Source organism: Heptranchias perlo, chromosome 2 (assembly GCF_035084215.1).
Source record: "Heptranchias perlo isolate sHepPer1 chromosome 2, sHepPer1.hap1, whole genome shotgun sequence".
Taxonomy (NCBI): Eukaryota; Metazoa; Chordata; class Chondrichthyes; order Hexanchiformes; family Hexanchidae; genus Heptranchias; species Heptranchias perlo.
The window spans coordinates 95,148,305-95,172,616 of record NC_090326.1 but is presented as its reverse complement, the minus strand read 5'-3'; the positions used below and the strand labels follow the sequence as shown (position 1 = coordinate 95,172,616).

At 44.0% G+C, this 24,312-nt stretch overlaps 1 protein-coding gene across 1 annotated transcript in view; it reads right to left on the bottom strand.

Moving 5' to 3' along the window:
• calcr (calcitonin receptor) overlaps window positions 1–24,312 on the bottom strand; it is a 236,995-nt gene that overhangs the window by 174,817 nt on the left and 37,866 nt on the right. The window contains exon 2 of the mRNA XM_068004501.1: window positions 10,191–10,244. The gene's annotated coding sequence lies outside the window, so the exon portion shown is untranslated. The remainder of the gene's footprint in view (window positions 1–10,190; window positions 10,245–24,312) is intronic.

Sequence of the window (24,312 nt, the reverse complement as noted above, 5' to 3'; positions counted from 1 at the left end):
CTCAGTCTAAGTTGTCCCCTGTCTAATTCAAGAGCTCTAACACTACCTTAGCTGAGATCAATTAAAACAGCACAAACTGGGGATCAAACCTATCACGTCCCTGGTCTGCATGATTCCCTCTGTGCCATCTGTAAGTTCCACACTATTGATTCAAATTTTAAAAATTTAAAATGTAGCTTGGTAAAGGTTAAAGATAAAAATAACTTTATATTTCATGGGGATTATACCAGACCAGTCTGACTTTAATTATTTTAATCAGAGCTACTTGCCGAGCATGTGGTATGAACAAAATACATAAGACAGAGATGAGAACAACAATAATAACTTGCATTTATAAGTCACAGAAGTCATTGTCCTTTAGACACACATTTGGTTTGTTTGGGCAGTTTATGTTTATTAGAGTAGATTTTATAAATTCACACTTCTGGTGCAGAACTTCACTCCGAAAGAGTGCATAATGGGAATTGGGCACAGAGGTCAGAAATCTTATGGGACCCAATGACCTCTGCTCCCAAATTCCTGATATGTGTTCCTAGTGCATGAAACTGTACACTGGGAACACAAATTCATGAATTTTGTCTTATTGCATTCTCTACGTAATTTGTTTTGGGACCCTTGAGATGCTCGTGGCCAGTAACTTCTGGGTGCTCGAGCCTGTGAGACTTGCATTTATTTAGCGCATTTCATGACCTCAAGACATCCCAAAGCTCTTTACAGCCAATTAAGTACTTTTGAAGTGTAATCACTGTTGCAATGTAGGAAATGCAGCAGCCAATTTGCACACAGCAAAGTCCCACAAACAACAATATGATAATGACCAGATAATCTGCTTTTTAGTGATGTTGGTTGAGTGATAAATATTGGCCAGGACACCAGGGAGAACTCCCCTGCTCCTCTTCGAAATAGTGCCATGGGATCTTTTACGGTCACCTGAGAGGGCAGACGGGCCTCAGTTTAACGTCTCATCTGAAAGACGGCCCCTCCAACAGTGCAGCACTCCCATAGTACTGCACTGGAGTGTCAGCTCAAGTCTCTAGAGTGAGACTTGAACCCACAACCTACTGACACAGAGGTAAGAGTGATACCACTGAGCCACGGTGGTATCAGAGGGAGAGACAGTAAACGGCTGTTGAAAAGGTAAGTGGAGTTGTGTAGAGCTTGTGCATATAGTGATAGGTGCAGAAGAAGCAAGATGGAATGAAGATGTGGAGGTGATGAATGTGAAGCCAAGTATGTGTGATGTGAAGTGAGGAAGGAATGCTGGCAGGAGTTGGTGGTTATGCAAGTGGTAGGATGTGAGAAAAGAATGCTGTTCATGTGTAGTGTGATGGGAGAACGAGAGGTGTTTCAGTGTGTCCTGAAGGATGCTGAAGGATGTGATGGAGGGGAGGGCACTGTGGAGCGCGGGGTGGAGGAATGACAGAAGTGTTGTCAGGTGTTGTTGGCAGAGTTGGAAACAATGAAGAGGTATACACACCTTTGCTACTCTTGTGAAGTCATTGAACCTCTTCCTATATTAAACCTAGGTACTGGGGGTGATATTGCTGGCACGGACCCTCTCAGCCACTTATATCCAGGACTGCACAAGTGTGACCCTGGAGGTGCTCCTGCAAGTGCTGGGGAACCTCTATGCCCTGACCTCCACGAGGACCTCCAGGAAGGCATCAGAAAACCAGGGGGCAGCTCTGCGAATCATTTCTGATGCCACATTTATGTCCAGAACTGTTGCAACAAAATTCAAAGCAGCGAATGCAACCTCACTTTCAGAGGTGGATTCCCACTTTAAATTGGACTCGGGAGTCCCGCCGGAAATTGCGCAAATGAAGTGCAGCACTGCCCGATTCCCGACGCAATCAGGGGGGCAGCGAATTAATCATATTGAAATGAGATCCGGACCTTAACATCTCCCGGGCCTCACGCTGGCAACATTATGGTGATTCCCACCCGTCTTGCCTCCGCCCACCCGATTTGCACCCTAAATTAAAATCAGGGCTTAAGCATCTGACTTATATTTGGTAAGGGCAGGCAGTATCGATGTACTGACTGTGTTTGATCCCCAAAATATCATGCATAAATTAAATTATTAACATATGAACTTGACAATCCATTTTGAAAAGAATTGCCGTCTTAGCAAAGGCAGCATTATCCCCAGATTTATTGTGCTTTGGATTTTTTTACTTCTGTTGTGGTTATATAGAATTGGACTCTTATTCCTTCGGAACAGGATTTTTTTTAAAGAATGGCATTACATCATGGCTGCATTGCCACAGACCTGATATCAATGCAATGTGCAATAATAATACTTGCATTTATGTAGCATCTTTCAGGTCAATAAGTTTCAGAGCACGTTACACAACAATTTTTTTTTAAATGTTCAATGGCTGTTACATTGGCAAACATTCTTTCTGTGTGTCTGTGCACCTGCCTATATACCCTCTCAAGGATGCCAATATTGCAATTTGTTGCAATATTACAAAATCTTATGAAGACTGGTAACTGGTACAAAATGTATTTTCTGCTGGCCTGAGAAATAATGAACCCAGGGCTTATATTTCTTGTGAAGCTTTCAACAACATGTTCACAGCATGGATTAGTATCGGTTTTCAATTGTAAATGGATTGAGCCATCTGTTGAATGGTGCTCACTTTATTATCAGGAATAATAGGATGGAAATTGAGTTCAGTTGTTAATCATCAGTAACTGGCTGATGCTGGTAAACAGAGACTTTATTGGTGATGAGCTTTACTTCAAAGGTTAAATTAGAAAAATCTGCTTATTCTTGAGGGCTGGTTTTCATTTTTGGTAGGTGGTGGGAGGAGCCGCATGCTTGGTCCTTGGCGAGAGACCTAAAGCCATTTTGACAGTTGGGCTTTATTTGCTGCAAGTGCCAAATCAGCAGCCACAGACAGCTGGCTGATCGGGGTGGAAGGGAAATCTAGGGCTCCTCGACCAGAGCAGCCTGTAGTGGACCCTTTGAGGAGCACTGGTTAGGCCACTCTGCACCCAGTACCAATGGGTGTAGCATGTGGGGCACGCGCACTCCCACCATTGGTACCTGAAGGTTGCATCAATGTACGTTACAGGACCTCAATTTGCATGCCTTGATAATCCACCCACCTGAAACAGGCAGCCAGTCTGGTCGCCCATTTCGAAGAGCGGTTGGAATTGGCGGCAGGTGGGTCAGGAGCCAGAACAGGGCGGTAAGTTCAGCACCACAATTTTCGGAGCACTACTAACCCCGTTCCCGCCTGGCAGAAGCAGTGATAACTGGCCTGTTGATATTTTGAATAAAGGTTATGATGAAAGAGAATTCCCTAATGGACTCCTTGGTGTGCTACTGAGACATACAGGTGAGGAAGGTCCCAGGGCTGTGTTGAGTTAGCTGATCTCAGATGGGATAGCCAAAGGAGCTCTGGAATTGGCTTGTGTTTCCAGGCTAAGGAGTGGTAAAGTCAGCCAGGGTTTCTGCTCCTGACTGCTATCCAGTGACCCCTGGTGATAACCATGTGCGTAAATATCAGGTGAGGACTGGAAGAGAACTTGGCTGTGAAGCCTCTATGCTGAAATAGAATGACAATAGCCTGTGTATAGGCCCGCACATGAAAAATAGCTGCTGGAGGATAGTGTGTGCCCCACAGACTTGTCCCACAGCATGATTCCATGCCTTCAGAAGAGGAGGTGAGAAAATTGAAGGAGGAGGTAATGAAATGTGTTTTCAATGAAGAAATGGGAATCTTATGAAATCTCCGGGACCTGATGAAATGTATCCCAGGACGTTATGGGAGGTTAGGGAGGAAATTGCGGGTCCCCTAGCAGAGATATTTGAATCATCCACCGCTACAGGTGAGGTGCCTAAAGTTGGAGGGTAGCAAATGTTGTGCCTTTGTTTAAGAAGGGCGGCAGGGAAAAGCCTGGGAACTACAGACCGGTGAGCCTGACATCTGTAGTGGGTAAGTTGTTAGAGGGTATTCTGAGGGACAGGATCTACAGGCATTTGGAGAGGCAGGGACTGATTAGGAACAGTCAGCATGGTTTTGTGAGAGGAAAATCATGTCTCACGAATTTGATTGAGTTTTTTGAAGGGGTAACCAAGAAGATAGATGAGGGCTGTGCAGTAGACGTGGTCTACATGGACTTTAGCAAAGCCTTTGACAAGGTACCGCATGGTAGGTTGTTACATAAGGTTAAATCTCACGGGATCCAAGGTGAGGTAGCCAATTGGATACAACATTGGCTTGACGACAGAAGACAGAGGGTGGGTGTAGAGGGTTGTTTTTCAAATTGGAGGCCTGTGACCAGCGGTGTGCCTCAGGGATCGGTGCTGGGTCCGCTGTTATTTGTTATTTATATTAATGATTTGGATGAGAATTTAGGAGGCATGGTTAGTAAGTTTGCAGATGACACCAAGATTGGTGGCATCGTGGACAGTGAAGAAGGTTATCTAGGATTGCAACGGGATCTTGATAAATTGGGCCAGTGGGCCGATGAATGGCAAATGGAATTTAATTTAGATAACTGTGAGGTGATGCATTTTGGGAGATCGAATCGGGCCAGGACCTACTCCGTTAATGGTAGGGCATTGGGGAGAGTTATAGAACAAAGAGATCTAGGAGTACAGGTTCATAGCTCCTTGAAAGTGGAGTCACAGGTGGATAGGGTGGTGAAGAAGGCATTCAGCTTGCTTGGTTTCATTGGTCAGAACATTGAACACAGGAGTTGGGATGTCTTGTTGAAGTTGTACAAGACATTAGTTAGGCCACACTTGGAATACTGTGTACAGTTCTGGTCACCCTATTATAGAAAGGATATTATTAAACTAGAAAGAGTGCAGAAAAGATTTACTAGGATGCTGCCGGGACTTGATGGTTTGACATATAGGGAGAGGTTAGATAGACTGGGACTTTTTTCCCTGGAGAGTAGGAGGTTGAGGGGTGATCTTATACAAGTCTATAAAATAATGAGGGGCATAGATAAGGTACATAGTCAAAATCTTTTCCCAAAGGTAGGGGAGTCTATAACGAGGGGACATAGATTTAAGGTGAGAGGGGAGAGATACAAAAGGGTCCAGAGGGGCAATTTTTTCACTCAAAGGGTGGTGAGTGTCTGGAACGAGCTGCCAGAGGCAGTAGTAGAGGCGGGTACAATTTTGTCTTTTAAAAAGCATTTGGACAGTTACATGGGTAAGATGGGTATAGAGGGATATGGGCCAAGTGCAGGCAATTGGGACTAGCTTAGTGGTATAAACTGGGCGACATGGACATGTTGGGCCGAAGGGCCTGTTTCCATGTTGTAAACTTCTATGATTCTGTCTAGGTTAAATATTGATTTCAACCCTGGCATTTTGCCTGGTGCCTGCCTATTGATTATAAGTAGGAACCACAATGGAGTGAGTGCAGTATCACAAAGTGCAGGAAAAGGGCTTCCCCACAAGGGAAGGAGAGAAAGTCAGACAACCAATCATCCTGTTCTGCTCTCACACACACCTCAGTGTGGCCAGCTACATTGATACTAGGTGTAGAGAGGCCTAACCAGGGGCTCTCTAAGGGATATAAGGAAAAGTCAGGGTGCGGGTTTGATTATCTTCGGGGAAAGCTTTGTAGTGGTGGGGGCTTTCTGCCACAGCACTGACCCTGAAGGATCTTCCTGGATCAGCCTAATTTGAATGTTGCTGGTTGGCTCTCCACAGTGTTCACAGCCATGCAGGGGAGCCCATTGCGGGGATGGGCGGGGGTGCGAGGGGGAAGAGGTAAATAGCTCCACCAACTATGGGGCATCTGATGCCTCATAGCTTGGCCAATGGCCTCTGGAGCTGTCCAAAATATTTAGGTCCCAGATCTCCTTGCAGTTTCTAGTCGCCATGGGCAGCGAGATGCCGGAGATGTGCCCGAAATGGTGCTTGCACCCTCCTGTCCCATTGAAACTCCAGCAGTGTCAGTGTTGCAGGACACTGATATTGTATATTGTATCCTGCAGATTTTCAGATTCTCACTCCCATTGCTCCTCACTGCTCTGCTCGTATACTGGATGCATAGGAACAGGAGTGGGCTGTTCAGCCCCTATAGCTTGCTCTACCATTCAATTAGATCAGGGTTGATCTGTACCTCAACTCCATGTACCTGCCTTAGTTCCATATTCCTGGATACCCTTACCTAACAAAAATCTATCTATCTCAGTCCTGAAAGCTCCAATTGTCCGAGCATCTACAGATTTCTACTACCCTTTGTGTGAAAAATGACTTCCTGTTTTTGCTCCTAAATGGCCTAGCTCTAATTTTAAGATTATGTCCCTTGTTTTTGATTCCACTGGTGTGCACTACTAATCATCAAAGTTATCCTCCTCTGGAGCCGTGGATCAACCTATGATAGGTCATGGTCGACTCTTCGCACGTCCTGTGCTCTCCACCTTCCACTAGACAGCCTCCAGCAGTGCACACACTGATATTCTCTCTGTTAAACAGTTCCCTAGACTCACTCACCCTCCATCTGTCTCCAAACCTGGACATTGGCTCGTCCATGTTCCATGCTGACTCCACCCTGTCTACAAGACAAGCTTAGCCCACCGCAGGGCCTCTGACTTTAACTTTGGACTCTCTCATATAATTTCCTCCCTATCCTCTGTATACAACCAAGACATATCTCTCCTAATCTTTGCCATGTGTATGTAACCTGAAATCCCATTTACATGCACATTTTGGCTGCCGCTCCAGACCCGAGCTCATTACTTCTATCTCCATTATCTTCCCTCTTCTCTTGTCTGCTCCAGCCCTTTTTTCCTGTCTTTACTCCTTCCTGACATGCAGCCATGCCACGTTTCATTTCTCCCCTCTCAAGTACTTTGCCCCACCAATTCCTACCCCAAACCTTCACTATTCCTCTGCCTTCCTACACTCCTACCACCGTTCCAGGCTTGAATCCCCCTTGGATAAGCCCACGCCTACCCATTTCTTTTGGCTCTCACCCTGGAAAAACCTTCCCCCAAGTTACTTACAACTGTAATTCTAAACTCCCAACTATCTTGCCTTTAGCCCTCCATTCCTGTTTGAGAGGCGAATGAGAGGCGATCTTATTGAAACATCTTATTGAAACATATAAGATTGTGAAGGGGCTTGATCGGGTGGATGCGGTAAGGATGTTCCCAAGGATGGGTGAAACTAGAACTAGGGGGCATAATCTTAGAATAAGGGGCTGCTCCTTCAAAACTGAGATGAGGAGAAACTTCTTCACTCAGAGGGTAGTAGGTCTGTGGAATTTGCTGCCCCAGGAAGCTGTGGAAGCTACATCATTAAATAAATTTAAAACAGAAATAGGCAGTTTCCTAGAAGTAAAGGGAATTAGGGGTTACGGGGAGTGGGCAGGAAATTGGACATGAATTTAGATTTGAGGTTAGGATCAGATCAGCCATGATCTTATTAAATGGCGGAGCAGGCTCGAGGGGCCGATTGGCCTACTCCTGCTCCTATTTCTTATGTTCTTATGTTTTTATTCACCACTTATGCAGCTGTCAATCATTCCTTCACATCCATCTTTGAGGCCCTTGTCCCCAGTAAATCCCCCTGGTATGGCCCCCTTTTTGTTCCCTGAAGTTCAAGGGGCGCAGCGTGAACATATCTAGTGCACAACTGGCTTAGCCGTCCATCACCAGATCTGGCTGGGCTACATCAAGCACCATCGGGCTTTGCTCTTTTCTGCCAAAATCGCCCACTACTTCAGGATGATCCAGAAATGCAAAGATAGCCGACAGCTTCTTGTCTCCTTAAACGCCTCTTCCCTGCCCCTTCATCCTCCCCTCCAACAAGTGCAAGGAGCTTATGGACTTCTTTGTCATTAACATTGAGACCATCCATTGAGCTGCCTCTGCCACATCCCCTCCTCCCCCTTGACAACCATACCAAACCTCCCTCAAGATTTTCCTCTGCCCTAGCCCTGAACCCACATCTTTCTCTCGTCTCTCTGCTATCTCCTCTTCTAGCGCTCTCCTAGCTCATCTTGTCCATGGGAGTCTTCTGCTTTCTTGACCCCATTCTCACTAAACTGGTGACCACCCAACTTCACTTCCTGGCCCCCATGCTAGCTGACATTGTAAATGGTTCCATCACGGACTGCACACGGTTCAAGAAGGCGGCTCACCACCACCTTCTCAAAGGGATGGGCAACAAATGCTGGCCTTGCCAGCGACGCCCACATCCCATGAACGAATAATAAAAAAAATCTCCTCAGATACTGTCCCCCTCCCTTTCAAAACTACTGTCATCACCCCTCCTCAAAAAAATCCACTCTCGACCCCTCTGTTCCTGCAAACTACCACCCCATCTCCAACCGCCCTTTCCTCTCCAAAGTCTTTGAATGTGTTATTGCCTCCCAAATCCATGCCCAACTTTCCATGTTTAAATCTCTTCAATTAGGTTTCCAGCCCTCCCACAGTACTGAAACGACCCTAATCAAAGTCACAAATGATACCCTATGTGACTGCGACCGTGGTGCACTATCCCTCCTCGTCCTTCTCGACCACTTTGCAGCCTTTGACATGGACAATGTCTCTCCTCTGTTGTGCAGCTCAGTCGGACTGCCCTTGCTTGGTTCCATTCTTACCTATCCAGTCATAGCCAGAGCATCTCCAGCAATGGTTTCTCCTCCAGATCCCACACCATTACATCTGGAATCCCCCAACAATCTATTCTTGACCCCCTCGTAGTCCTCATCTACATGCTGCCCCTTGGCAGCATCATCCTAAGCCATGACAACTAGTTTCACATGTACGCTGACAACACCCATCTCTACCTCTCCACCACCTGTCTGATCCTCTCCACTGTCTTTGTGTTGACAGCCTGTTTGTCCAACGTACAGTCCTGCATGAGCTGCAATTTACTCCAATTGAACATTGAGAACACCAAAGCCATTGTCTTCGGCCCCGCCACAAACTCCATACCAGCAATTCCATCTGCCTCCTCAGCCATCATCTCAGGTTGAAGCCAACTGTTTGCAACCTCGACATCCTATTTGATCCTAAGCTGAGCTTCGGACCCTATATCCTCTCTATCACAAAGACTGCCTACTTTCATCCCCACAACATTGACCATCTCTGCCCCTGCCTCAGCCCATTTACTGCCGAAACCCTCGTCCATGCCTTTGTTATCTCCATACTTGACTATTCCAATGCTCTCCTGGCCAGCCACCATTCTCCATAAACTTCAGCTCATACAATACTCTGCTGCCTGTATCCTAACACGCACTGAATTCCGCTTACCCATCACCCCTATGCTCACTGACCTACATTGGCTCATGATCCCCCAACACTTCCAATTTAAAATTCTCATTCTTGTGTTCAAATCCCTTGGCCTCGCCCTTCCCTATCTCTGTAACCTGCTACAACCCTCTGAAAACTCTGCGATCCTCCAACTCTGGCCTCTTACACATCCCCACTCTCTTCACTCTAAGGGAATCAAGGGATATGGGGATCTGGCGGAAAGTGGAGTTGAGGTCGAAGATCAGCCATTGAATGTCGGAGCAGGCTCGAGGGGCCGTATGGCCTACTCCTACTCCTATTTCTTATGTTCTTATGTTCCTATGTTCACCCCACCACTAACGGATGTGCCTTCAGCCATTTAAGCCCTAAACCTCTCTTCTTCTCTACCTCTCTCTTTTCTTTTAAGACCTTTCTTCAAATCTACCTCTTTGGCCAAGCTTTTACACCCCTCCTAATATCTCTTTCTTTGCTTAGTGTCAATTTTTGTCTGATTACACTTCTGTGAAGCACTTTGAGATGTTTTTCTATGTTAAAGTTGCTATATAAATGTAAGTTGTTCTTATTGGCAAACATATATTATTGTACACTATAATACTCTCAGTCTCTCTGTAATTCTCTGGCCAGTAGCTAATTTTCAAAGCCCTAAACATTATTCAATATTTCCATAATATGACATTCTGTATGATTATGATGCTGGAAGATGATATTTCCAGACATAACATTGATAAAGTGCACAATAAGAGTGAGGTTTCATTTTCACTAATCTTCACTTAAACTTGAAATGTCTTTCATAATTTCTGAAATGTCATTATCACTTCATTACTTCTGAAGATCAGTTACTTTATTTTCATTAAACATAGATTACATCTAAGCAGAATTTGATTACACTTTATTAATAAGAAGTTAAATGAGACAAATTATTTTTCTGCAGAGTGAAAGATTCCTACCTTCAGTCTGTTGCCAACTTAGGAGTTACTGTTTCCAAATATCACTAGTCGAACCTGAAAACACACAATGTGAGATCACAAAGGTAAAATCAGGGGTGATGGAGGAATGGGTCCCATACATCCTAGCTGGTTCATAGTAAATGATTATTTTTCCTTGGAACAAAATCTTTCCTCCCTTCTTTCCACCTTAATGAACGAATCCTGGCTGTGCTACTGGTTGAAATTCAGGCTATGAAAACTGCCTTACGTGCCTAATATATTCATAAAATCTTATAAATGTAAGCACAGAAGGACACCATACAGGCCTGAGTGCCTGTGTCACTGCTAGCTACATACTAGCACTGTTTGCTGTCGTCCTATTGTTCTGTACTTTCCCTGTACCTTTTATTACTTTTTCCTCCAATGGTTTATGCAACTCATTAAATTAATTGACTTGGTTTAAATAGCCACTTGTGGTAAAGCTTTCTATATTCTTATTACCCTTTGGGTGAAAACATTAACTACCCTCCCCCTTGTCCCTCGCATAACATCATGTGTCTCTGCCCCTGCCTCAGCTTATCTGCTGCTGAAATCCTCACCCATGCCTTTGTTACCTCTAGACTTGACTATTCCAATGCTCTCCTGGCTGGCCTCCCATCTTCCACCCACCATAAACTTGAGCACTTCCAAAACTCTGCTGCCCGTATCCTAACTCAAACCAAGTCCCATTCACCCGTCACCTGTGCTCGCTGACCTACATTGGCTCTTGGTCCGGCAATGCCTCGAATTTAAAATTCTCATCCTCATTTTCAAATCCCTCCATGGCCTTGCCCCTCCCTATCTCTGTAATCTCCTACAGCCCTACAACCCAGTGAGATCTCTGCGCTCCTCCAATTTTTGCCTCTTCCGAATCCCCGATTTTAATCGCTCCACCATTGGCAGCCGTGCCTTCAGCTGCTTAGGCCCTAAGCTTTGGAATTCCCTCGCTAAACCTCTCTCACCTCCTTTAAGGCACTCCTTAAAACCTACCTCTTTGACCTAGCTTTTGATCACCTGTCCTAATATCTCCTTGTGTGTCTCGGTGTCAAATTTTGTTTGATAATCGCTCCTGTGAAGCGACTTGGGACGTTTTACTACATTAAAGGCGCTATATTAATGTAAGTTCTTGTTGTTGTTTTAATCCTAAGTTTATGCTACCTTGTTACCAATTCACCAACCAGTGGAAATAATTTTTCACTACCCTCTCAAACCTTTCATAACTTTGAACACTTGTATTAGATCCACCTATAACCTTCTCTGCTCCAGTGAATGCAGTCCTAATTTTTCAAGTCTCTCGGTGTAACTGTATTCTCTTATCCTGGTGTCATCCTAATAAAACAATATTGGACTTTTTCCAATATTCTTGCGACAAAGTTGTGCTCAGTATACAGGAGAGATAGGGAAAATGGAAGAGGGGGACTAAAGTAGTGGACAGGGGAATGTCAATGGATGTTATTTATATGGACTTCCAGAAGGCATTTGATAAGGTCCCACATAAGAGACTGTTAGCTAAGTTAGAAGCCCATGGAATCGAGGGAAAAGTACAGACTTGGTTAGGAAGTTGGCTGAGCGAAAGGCGACAGAGAGTAGGGATAATGGGTAGGTACTCACATTGGCAGGATGTGACTAGTGGAGTCCCGCAGGGATCTGTCTTGGAGCCTCAATTATTCACAATATTTATTAACGACTTAGATGAAGGCATAGAAAGTCTCATATCTAAGTTTGCCGATGACACAAAGATTGGTGGCATTGTAAGCAGTGTAGATGAAAACATAAAATTACAAAGCGATATTGATAGATTAGGTGAATGGGCAAAACTGTGGCAAATGGAATTCAATGTAGACAAATGTGAGGTCATCCACTTTGGATCAAAAAAGGATAGAACAGGGTACTTTCTAAATGGTAAAAAGTTAAAAACAGTGGATGTCCAAAGCGAATTAGGGGTTCAGGTACATAGATCATTGAAGTGTCATGAACAGGTGCAGAAAATAATCAAGAAGGCAAATGGAATGCTGGCCTTTATATCTAGAGGACTGGAGTACAAGGGGGCAGAAGTTATGCTGCAGCTATACAAAACCCTGGTTAGACCGCACCTGGAGTACTTGAGCACTTCTGGGCACCGCACCTTCGGAAGGACATATTGGCCTTGGAGGGAGTGCAGCGTAGCTTTACTAGAATGATACCTGGACTTCAAGGGTTAAGTTACGAGGAGAGATTACACAAATTGGGGTTGTATTCTCTCAAGTTTAGAAGGTTAAGGGGTGATCTGATCGAAGTTTATAAGATATTAAGGGGAACAGATAGGGTGGATAGAGTGAAACTATTTCCGCTGGTTGGGGATTTTAGGAGTAGGGGGCACAGTCTAAAAATTAGAGCCAGACCTTTCAGGAGCGAGATTAGAAAACATTTCTACACACAAAGTTGTTGTAGAAGTTTGGAACTCTCTTCCGCAAACGGCAATTGATACGAGCTCAATTGCTAAATTTAAATCTGAGATAGATAGCTTTTTGGCAACCAAAGGTATTAAGGGATATGGGCCAAAGGCAGGTATATGGAGTTAGATCACAGATCAGCCATGATCTTATCAAATGGCGGAGCAGGCACGAGGGGCTGAATGGCCTACTCCTGTTCCTTTGTTCCTATGTTCCTAGTATTCGGCAACTCACTAGTGCCTTTCATGATCTCAGGACGTCCAATTAAATACTTTTGAAATTTAATCACTGTTGTAATGTAGGAAATGCGGCAACCAATTTGCACACAGCAAGGTCCCACAAACAGCAATGAGATAATGACCAGTTAAGCTGTTTTTTTAAAAAGTGATGTTAGTTGAGGGTGAAATATTGAACAGGACACTAGGGAGAACTTCTAGTGCTATGGGATCTTTTACGTCCAACTGGGAAGGTGGCTGGAGCCTCAGTGCAGTATTGAGCACTCACTCAGTACTGCACTGATGTGCCAGCCTGGATTATGTGCTTAAGTCTCTGGAGTGGGTCTTGAACTCACAGCCTTCTGTCTCAGAGGTGAGAGTGAGACCACTGAGCCAAGGCTGATGACTTGTACAGACTCATCATCACCTCCTTACTTATTTACATTTATACAATATTTCATTTACATATTGAGATTGAATCACATCACAGTACAAAATCTGACCTTTGCAATGTTCAAATGGAGTGCCATTTTATTAGTAGAATCTCTTTAAGCCAGGCTGCTGCCCCCGGAAACTGCTTCTATCTCATTACAGCCATCCCACAGCTTTCTATGTTTCTAAGTGAGCTGAAAACAAACATCAGTTGTAGGTGGAACTATTATACTATCACACTGATGTCTCCAGATGCAGACTCTTGGCTCACTTTGTATTCTGTAGATTTATAGCTCGCTCTGTATTTAACATTGTTCTTGTTAGCTTTGTTTAATTATGGGTAGTTTAAAAGAGGGATCCTCATCTAAAATCTATAAATTAATCAACAATGTTTAATGAGTTTCTAAGGTTTATAGGGAGACTTCATAGCCCAGGAGAGATTTTCTTTATTTTCACTGTAATGGATCTTCTTTCTAAAGTGAAATTGTTCCAGTAATTTTTTTTAATATTCGTTCATGGGATGTGGGCATTGCTGGCGAGGCCAGCATTTATTGCCCATCCCTAATTGCCCTTGAGAAGGTGGGGGTGAGCCGCCTTCTTGAACCGCTGCAGTCCGTGTGGTGAAGGTTCTCCCACAGTGTTGTTAGGAAGGGAGTTCCAGGATTTTGACCCAGCGACGATGAAGGAACAGCAATATATTTCCAAGTCGGGATGGTGTGTGACTTGAAGGGGAACGTGCAGGTGGACAGGACATACCTGGGCAATTTTCCACATTGTCGGGTAGATGCCAGTGTTGCAGCTGTACTGGAACAGTTTGGCTAGAGGCGCGGCTAGTTCTGGAGCACAAGTCTTCAGCACTACAGCCGGGATGTTGTCGGGGCCCATAGCCATTGCTGTATCCAGTGCACTCAGCCGTTTCTTGATATCACGTGAAGTGAATCGAATTGGATGAAGACTGGCTTCTGTGATGGTGGGGATATTGGGAGGAGGCCAAGATGGATCATCCACTCGGCACTTCTGGCTGAAGATGGTTGCAAACACTTCAGCCTTGTCTTTATTATGTTTGTATCTTTCTCTTTTGTAACCAGTGAAGGTATCTGTAGTATTGCTTAGAGGATGTCAAAATGAACTCCCTCTATCGACTTTTCTATAGGGTTGCTCTGAAATCAGTAGAAGCCTGCAAATAATCAGTGAGGTATGCCCTGTACTTACTACAAACCACAAGGGTTTTCACAGCCAGAGCTTGTTATATGATTGTGAGGTGTTACTGTGCAACACTTAATGACCTTTTTGATTCACTTTTCTCCTCGAACTCTAATTTCAATGACCTTGGTGAAGAACATACATCCATTTAACTGATTCTCGTCAACCGTTGTGACTGACATTAAGGGAGAAACTGGGCGAGTAGGCAGTTCAAATTGGCCAGGTTACTTACCCACCCTGGGGCTGTCAGGTGCTAACGGCCTGATTTTAATCAGGTTATGATTTTAATCAGGTTATGATTTTAACCTGCTCCACTGAGCTGAAGTAAAGGACTCCCACTCAACGCTGGCTGGGGTCATTTTTAATATATGCATATCGAGCCCTGATTACATCATCGGGACCCAACTGCTATTTTTATTAGGCAGCCTGAACAGGATGTGGCAGTGAGTTTTCTGTCAGGTCAATCCAGTGGCGAAGAAGATCAGGGCCAGGAGAGGCCCAAAAAGATAAATTTTTCTAATTTTTTTTACTCCATGGTCCTAGCCAGACAGCCTAAAACCTTACTTGTCTTTTCTATAACAAACTCACACTGCTTATGCACCTTTAATGAGTTCTATACTATGACTACTGGGTCTTCTTCTTGATGTGTTCTTGATATTTAACAGGTACCTTCACATGGTATAAACATGCCTAGAATTCCCAACCTCAAATACATTACACTGCACTTGTTCACATTGAAGGACATCTGCCATGCATGGGCCCATTCCTCGAACTCAGAATCATAGAATCTTAAAATTTTACAGCACTGAAGGAGGCCATTCTGCTCATCGTGCCTCTGCCGGCTCTTTGAAAGAGCTGTCCAATTTAGTCCCACACCCCAGCTTTTTCCCCATAATCCTACACATTAGTCCTCTTCAAGTACATGTCCAATTGCCTTTTGAACGTTCCTATGGAATCTGATTCCACCACCCTTTCAGGTAGTGCATTCCAGATCTTAACGATCCTCTGTGTGAAAAAATTTCTCCTCATTTCCCCTCTAGTTCTTTTGCCAATTATTTTAAATCTATGACCTTTGGTTACCGACCCACTTGCCAGTGGAAACAGTTTCTCCCTATCAAAACCCCTCATAATTTTGAGTGCCTCTATTAGGTCTCACCTTAACCTTCTCTGCTCTAAGGAGAACAATCCCAGCTTCTCCAATCTCGCCACATAATTGAAGTTCCTCATCCCTGGGATCATCCTGGTAAACCACCTCTGTACCCACTCCAAGGTTTTGACATCCTTCCTAAAGTGTGGTGCCCAGAATTGTACACAATACTCCAGCTGAGGCCTAACTTATTTAAATCAGTCTGCAACCTATTGATTATGTCTAAATTACTAACCCCTGTGCACATTTTTATGTCATTTGAAAACTCATGACTGTTTCCATTAATGTTCTCATTCAGAACAGCAATGATGCCAAAACAGTGGGAGATTAGAAGAACCCCTGGAGTAATTCCAGGCGAGAGTCTTGTGAGATGCCTAGGCTCCATTCAGATGCAAAAAAAATCTTAAATCAGATATTGAAACAGAGTTCATGTTAGACAGTGGTCAAACTTAAATTGTTACCTGCCTGAAACTTCAGGGAAAAATACTTATCAGACTGAGATAGGCACACAGGATGCCTGAGATGAAAATACCCTTAGAGAGGAAGCAGACAGAGAGAAAAATAGAGTTAGAGCACAGCAGGACAAACATTAATACAGTTGGAATTCTGCTGCAAGAAGATCACTGCAATTAGACACAGAGGCATTTCTGATTTTGACAGGACAGGGAGAGCGAAACAGTGGTAAAGAGACAAAAGAAAAGGGAGAACCAAGGGGGGTGAAATTCTCTCTTAACAAAAAACAAGGGGCTGCTTGTTTTTTGCCATAATTAACGACCCTGTAACGATATTCACAGTCTCAGAAATCACATGTTTCAAAGCTATGCTTTCCCACGATTTTGTTAGTAGGTTGTTAATCTCAGAAAAACAAGCATTCTCCAGTTTTTCATTGAAAGAGAATTTCACCCAGCCCAAAAGGGATAGAAGATGGAAAAAGACCAAATTGGTAAATTTAAGCAAATCAAAACATCTTAAATTAACATTCTTTTTCTTCCCTTTTTTCCAATTCAAATTTCCAAATCCAAGTTCCCAAGTAGGCATGTTGCTATCTTTTGTCTGAAAGTGGCTGCAGACAACTGAATTTTTAAACTACACACCAATTACTTAATGACATGAATAAAAAGGAAAAAAATGCAAAGGCTGGAAATCTGAAAGAAAAACAGAAATTGCCACAAACTCTGTTCCCTAGTCATTAACTCCATCCCTCCTCCTGACCACTGTCTGAGGCTGAACCAGACCGTTCGCAACCATGGTATCCTATTTGACCCTGAGCTGAGCTTCCGACCCCATATCCACTCCACCACCAACACCGGCTACTTCCACCTCCGTAACATCGTCCGTCTCCGCCCCACCTCAGCTCATCTGCTGCTGAAACTCACATCCATGCCTTTGTTATCTCTAGATTGACTATTACAATGCTCTCCTGGCCGACCTCCCACCTTGCACCCACCGTAAACATGAGCTCATCCAAAACTTTGGTGCCCGTATCCTAATTTTCACCAAGTCCCGTTCACCCATCACCCCTGTGCTCGCTGACATACATTGGCTCCCAGTTTGGTAATGACTCGATTTTAATATTCTCATCCTTGTTTTCAAACCCATCCATGGCTTCACCCTTCCCTATCACTGTAACCTCCTCCATCCCTACAACCCTCCGAGATCTCTGCACTCCCCCAATTCTTGCCCCTCGCACATCCCCGATTTTCTTCACTTGACTATTGGCAGCCGTGCCTTGAGCGGCCTCGGTCCTAAGCTCTGGAATTCCCTCTCTAAACCTCTCCGCCTCTCTAATTTTTTTCTTTTTTTTATTCGTTCATGGGGTGTGGGTGTCGCTGGCAAGGCCAGCATTTATTGCCCATCCCTAATTGCCCTTGAGAAGGTGGTGGTGAGCCGCCTTCTTGAACCGCTGCAGTCCCTGTGGTGAAGGTTCTCCCACAGTGCTGTTAGGAAGGGAGTTTCAGGATTTTGACCCAGCGACGATGAAGGAACGGCGATATATTTCCAAGTCGCGATGGTGTGTGACTTGGAGGGGAACGTGCAGGTGGTGTTGTTCCCATGTGCCTGCTGCCTTTGTCCTTCTAGGTAGTAGAGGTCGCGGGTTTGGGAGGTGCTGTCGAAGAAGCCTTGGCGAGTTTCTGCAGTGCATCCTGTCGATGGTACACACTGCAGACACAGTGCGCCGGTGGTGAAGGGAGTGAATGTTTAGGGTGGTGGATGGGGTGCCAATCAAGCGGGCTGCTTAGTACTGGATGGTGTCGAGCTTCTTCAGTGTTGTTGGAGCTGCACTCATCCAGGCAAGTGGAGAGTATTCCATCACACTCCTGACTTGTGCCTTGTAGATGGTAGAAAGGCTTTGGGGAGTCAGGAGGTGAGTCACTCGCTGCAGAATACCCAGCCTCTGGCCTGCTCTTGTAACCACAGTATTTATATGGCTGTTCCAGTTAAGTTTCTGGCCAATGGTGACCCCCAGGATGTTGATGGTGGGGGATTCGGCGATGGTAATGCCGTTGAATGTCAAGGGGAGGTGGTTAGACTCTCTCTTCTTGGAGATGGTCATTGCCTGGCACTTGTCTGGCACAAATGTTATTTGCCACTTCTCAGCCCAAGCCTGGATGTTGTCCAGGTCTTGCTGTATGCGGGCTTGAACTGCTTCATTATTTGAGGGGTTGCGAATGGAACTGAACACTGTGCAATCATCAGCGAACATCCCCATTTCTGACCTTATGATGGAGGGAAGGTCTCTGATGAAGCAGCAGAAGATGGTTGGGCCTAGGACACTGCCCTGAGGAACTCCTGCAGCAATGCTCTGGGGCTGAGATTATTGGCCTCCAACAACCACTACCATCTTCCTTTGTGCTAGGTATGACTCCAGCCACTGGAGAGTTTTCCCCCTGATTCCCATTGACTTCAATTTTACTAGGGCTCCTTGGTGCCACACTCGGTCAAATGCTGCCTTGATGTCAAGGGCAGTCACTCTCACCTCAGCAATTCAGCTCTTTTGTCCATGTTTGGACCAAGGCTGTAATGAGGCCTGGAGCCGAGTGGTCCTGGTGGAACCCAAACTGAGCATTGGTGAGCAGGTTATTGGTGAGTAAGTGCCGCTTGATAGCACTGTCGATGACACCTTCCATCACTTTGTTGATGATTGGGAGTAGACTGATGGGGCGGTAGTTGGCCAGATTGGATTTGTCCTGCTTTTTGTGGACAGGACATACCTGGGCAATTTTCCACATTGTCGGGTAGCTGCCAGTGTTGTAGCTGTACTGGAACTGCTTGGCTAGAGGCGTGGCTAGTTCTGGAGCACAAGTCTTCAGCACTACAGTCGGGGCCTTTGCTGTATCCAGTGCACTCAGTCGTTTCTTGATATCACATGGAGTGAATCGAATTGGCTGAAGACTGGCTTCTGTGATGGTGGGGATATCGGGAAGAGGCCGAGATGGATCATCCACTCGACACTTCTGGCTGAAGATGGTTGCAAATGCTTCAGCCTTGTCTTTTGCACTCACATGCTGGATTCCACCATCATTGAGGATGGGGATGTTTACAGAACCTCCTCCTCCCGTTAGTTGTTTAATTGTCCACCACCATTCACGACTGGATGTGGCAGGACTGCAGAGCTTGGATCTGATCCGTTGGTTGTGGAATCACTTAGCTTTGTCTATAGCACATTGCTTCCGCTGTTAGCATGCATGTTGTCCTGAGTTGTAGCTTCACCAGGTTGGCACCTCATCCTTAGGTACGCCTGGTGCTGCTCCTGGTATGGTCATCTACGATCCTTATTGAACCAGGGTTGATCCCCTGGCTTGTTGGTAATGGTAGAGTGAGGAATATGCCGTGGTGGGATTTGAACTCATGACTCCGGTTTATTAATCCAGGCCTCTGGATTACTAGTCCAGTAACATAACCACTATGCTACCGGACCCATGAAAAACTTCTCTCTCCTCCTTTAAACTTACTCCTTAAAACTTACCTCTTTGACCTAGCTTTTGGTCACCTGTCCTAATATGTCCTTATGTGGCTCAGTGTCAAATTTTGTTTAATAATTGCTCCAGTGAAGCGCCTTGGGACGTTTTACTTCGTTAAAGGTGCTATGTAAATACAAGTTGTTGTTGTTGTTGCTGCTGCTGCTGCTGCTGCTGCAGACGGGGCCTTGGTTTTAACATCTCATCCGCAAGACGGCACCTCCAACAGTGCCACACTCCCTCAGTACTGCACTGGAGCGTCAGCCTAAATTTTGTTCTCAAGTCTCAAGTCACAACCTTCTGACTCAGAGGTGAGACTGCTCCCACTGAGCCGAGGCTGACACAAACTGTCTCAAATGAACTGCCTGAAATGAGCACTGAAGTACAAGATGAGTCAGTCTGCTTTTTGTTTACATTTTTGTCTGTAAACCATATCTTATCAAGTCCAGATTGGTGGACCAGGCATCTCAAGCTTGAGATATGTAAGATTGCTACTGTGTTAGAAGATGCTATCCTAATCCCTAAAGGCTGAACCATCAAAAATAAGTTTTGTTTTTCAAAAGCTAGCTACCAGTGTCCCTTTATAACTCCAGCAGGAGACTGGTAGAACCCTCATGGAATTTCAAGGCCATATTGTAAATGCATACTACATGATATTAAGAAATCATGAAAGCCATTTGCTAAACTAATCATCAGCTCAAGTCTTTGTTAGATATCAGGCATTAAGACTGCCTGACTCCTTGTATTCACCAGATATCAGGAAATTCCAGAACCGTTTGAAGATATGAAAGTTATTTGACACTGTTATGGGGCCCAGAATAGACAGGCAACGGGACAGGGGCAGCTCACTATTAAGTCATTCCAAAAAGTAGCAGAATTTTCAGAATAAAATCATTATCTACAAGAAGCAGTGTTGATCAAATTAAAGAGAAAGCATTAAACAGAAATGATTACGTGCTTCAGGGGCCGTGCAGAGAATTATCTTAAACCATGCTAATTTACAAGGCAGACCAAATAGCTGCAATTTACATTAAGTCATTGTCTAACAGCAAATTGCCTATTAACTGTTGACTAGTTTTCCTGTTTAATGATGACTTCACTTGATAATGCAAATTATTGGCAGTTAGTTCTTGATTTATCATTGAGAATGGAAACTTTCTTTGGTTCTTTTGACAAACTTCAAGTTGATCTTCTTGTTATAACCAATAAAAAACAAGGTCTACCAGCATCTAAAAGTGCATTTTCTCTGCAGCTACTGGTCTGAGAATGGTAACTGCAGCTAGGGTTCCAGCCAGTCAGAACTATGTTAATGTTACTTCGTTGCTACCTGGCTGGATTTCTAACCTGCCCAGGTGAGTGCTCTGTAGATGTCTGCATACATGCATGGGCAGGGCTCTCTCCCAACAGGTGGAAACTGAAATGTTCAGAGTGTGAGAAAAAAAGAACCACTGCTCTATAAACATTTAAATTAAGGCCAGACAGGTCTAAAAGAGCCCAGAAGACCCAGCAATGCATTTACACTCCATGCAATGTCATGCCAAAGTGATGTGAAACTACTGCCAGCAGAGATTCTCTCTCCGCCTTCCTATGGATTCAGACTGGGCCTTCGCTCTGGATTAACACTGCAAGTTCAGCATTGGTGCAAAGCAGAAATCACGTTGCACTGACACTGAATTTCCAGTGTATATGCATCCTAAATGATGTAGCAAAATCATGAACAGCATTCCGCAGCTGGGAGGTTACAAACATACAACTGCCAATATGCAACCTACTTCTACTTTCTCTGTTACAACTCAGACATGAACAATGAAATAGGCAGGCAAAAAATGCCATCACCATTTGTATTTTAGTACGGTCTTTGTCTCAGCTCCAGTTCTTTATACTGCTCTTCTCTCAAGAAGCACGGACCACTGCTCAACCAATCCATCAAACAAGACTTAACTCCATTTACAACACAAATTCTGATCCATTGAAACTTCATTTATCTAACTACATTACAATGGAAAAGCTGCAATGCAGAGGTTTCAGATTGCAGATTCATAGAAGTTACAACATGGAAACAGGCCCTTCGGCCCAACATGTCCATGTCGCCCAGTTTATACCACTAAGCTAGTCCCAATTGCCTGCACTTGGCCCATATCCCTCTATACCCATCTTACCCATGTAACTGTCCAAATGCTTTTTAAAAGAAAAAATTGTACCCGCCTCTACTACTGCCTCTGGCAGCTCGTTCCAGACACTCACCACCCTTTGAGTGAAAAAATTGCCCCTCTGGACCCTTTTGTATCTCTCCCCTCTCACCTTAAATCTATGTCCCCTCGTTATAGACTCCCCTACCTTTGGGAAAAGATTTTGACTATCTACCTTATCTATGCCCCTCATTATTTTATAGACTTCTATAAGATCACCCCTTAACCTCCTACTCTCCAGGGAAAAAAGTCCCAGTCTATCCAACCTCTCCCTATAAGTCAAACCATCAAGTCCTGGTAGCATCCTAGTAAATCTTTTCTGCACTCTTTCTAGTTTAATAATAGCCTTTCTATAATAGGGTGACCAGAACTGTACACAGTATTCCAAGTGTGGCCTTACTAATGTCTTGTACAACTTCATCAAGACATCCCAACTGTTGTTTAATACCGTGAAGAAAAACAAAGCAATAATATTTTTTATGTTGTTAGCATTGTGGTATCATTCAGGCACTTTGGGAGTGATGTGCGCATTGCATTTCAATTGATGCTTGTGTGTATTATTCAGACACTATCGTGTTGTACTTTCACATCTATTATGATTCAGAGTTCTCAACTTACAATGTGGCTGTTCCCTGGTGACATTTTCACCGGCTTTCATCACAGTACACATGATTCAGTTATTCAAGAACATTTAAAATAACCAGTTCATCTACCTGTGGGTTTATTTCTTTCTGCACTATTTTGAGTGCACATTAATAAGTTTGTATAAGCTTCTATTTTAATGCAGACATTGACATTTAAAATAAGTGGATTAATGTCTGCATTAAAATAACACAGACAGGCATTTATGCTAGGACCTTATCAGCTGCACCAGAAATAGCACGTAGAGGTAATTAAATTAATTTGTCTTAAACCCTCAATCATACCCCACTGAGCAGAAGGCTCTTGGCATAAGTTTATGTTACCCCACAGCTATACTGGAGCTCAAGCTGAGTTGCATTATGTCAAAAAAACAAATCCACTCATTACAACAGGGGATGCTTCTGAGTTTTTAAGGCAAAAGTGTAATTAATCCATATTTCTAAGTTTTGCATCTAGCATGTATTCATAAGGTATAAAAATGCCCATTGGTTGTGATTTCTATTTGATGAGAGAATACTAAAATAGGAGGCATCGAAAATAATTCTAACGAGCAAAGGAAGCTGCAAAGGATATTCATAAGAATGGACAAATTGGACAAAAAAGTGGCAGATGGATTTCAACATCAGTAAATGTAAGGTGGTACACTTAAGTAAAAAATATAAAAGTAATAATTATGCTTTGAATGGGGAAAAGCTGGGTGATATGGAAGAGTAGAGGGATTTGGGTTTCAGTTTCACAAGACATTGAAAACAGTACTAAAGTAGATAAGACCATAAAGAAGTCTAATGGAATATATGGGTTTTATGGCAAGAAGTATAGAATATAAAAGTCGAGATGTAATGTTGAATCTATATAAAACCGTAGTAAGATCACAGTTGCAGTACTGTTTATAGTTCTGGGCTCCACACTATAGGAAGGATGTTGAGACAAAAGAGAGGGTAGAGCACACATTTACTGGGATGCTGCCTGGTATGTAGAAATACAAATATGAAGAAAGATGTGAAAAATTAGGGCTATTTTGTTAGAACAGAGGAGATTAAGGGATGACTTGGTAGAGCTGTTTAAAATTATGCAGGGATGGGACAGAGCAGATAGAAACAGATTGTTTCCAGTGATTGTGGGGTGTAGAATGAGGGGACAGAGATATGAGTAAATGTAAGAGATTTAGGAGAGCGGAAGAAACTTTTTTACACAGAGGCTGTAGAGTGCACTACTAGAGTTACTGACTGAAGCAGAGGAAGGGGGAATAAAGGGATATGGGAACAGAGCGGGTGCATGGGATTAGGAGTGCTCCTCCTGTGGATGATAAACATCAACATAGACTGGTTGGGCTGAATATCCTGTTTCTGTGTTGTAATTTCTATGTAATTTTATTTAATATTCTTTTCCTTAATGAAAATTAACCCAATTCTGCAAGTCTCTCTTCATAATTTAGAGCCCCATATCCCAGAATCATCATTGTTACTCTTCTCTGATAAACTCACTTTACACCAAGTTCTTAATTAAAGATCATCAGAAATCTCCCCCAGTGGTTCAATAAGTTGATTCAGTGACCTGTGAGTAGCCAAGCTGTACATACCACAAACATTCCAGGTTCAATCCTTGGTTAAATGATGCCAGCCAAGGTGACAATAGGACTTCTATAATTGATGTCAACACCCTTGCCTTCAGGAGGGGAAAGCTGATCAGAGTTCCCACTCCTGGTTGTTGATAGAACTGTATGTGTGTGAATGCCAGCGATATTTCTGGTCTCATACTGTTGGCTAGGGGCTGCAGTTACCTGAGACGTCAGCTGCTGATACACACAGGCAGGAACGACTTTTGAACTAAAGTAACCTGGGTTCAGTTACTGGCCTCAGCTGGCTGGAACCGGTTTGAATTAACC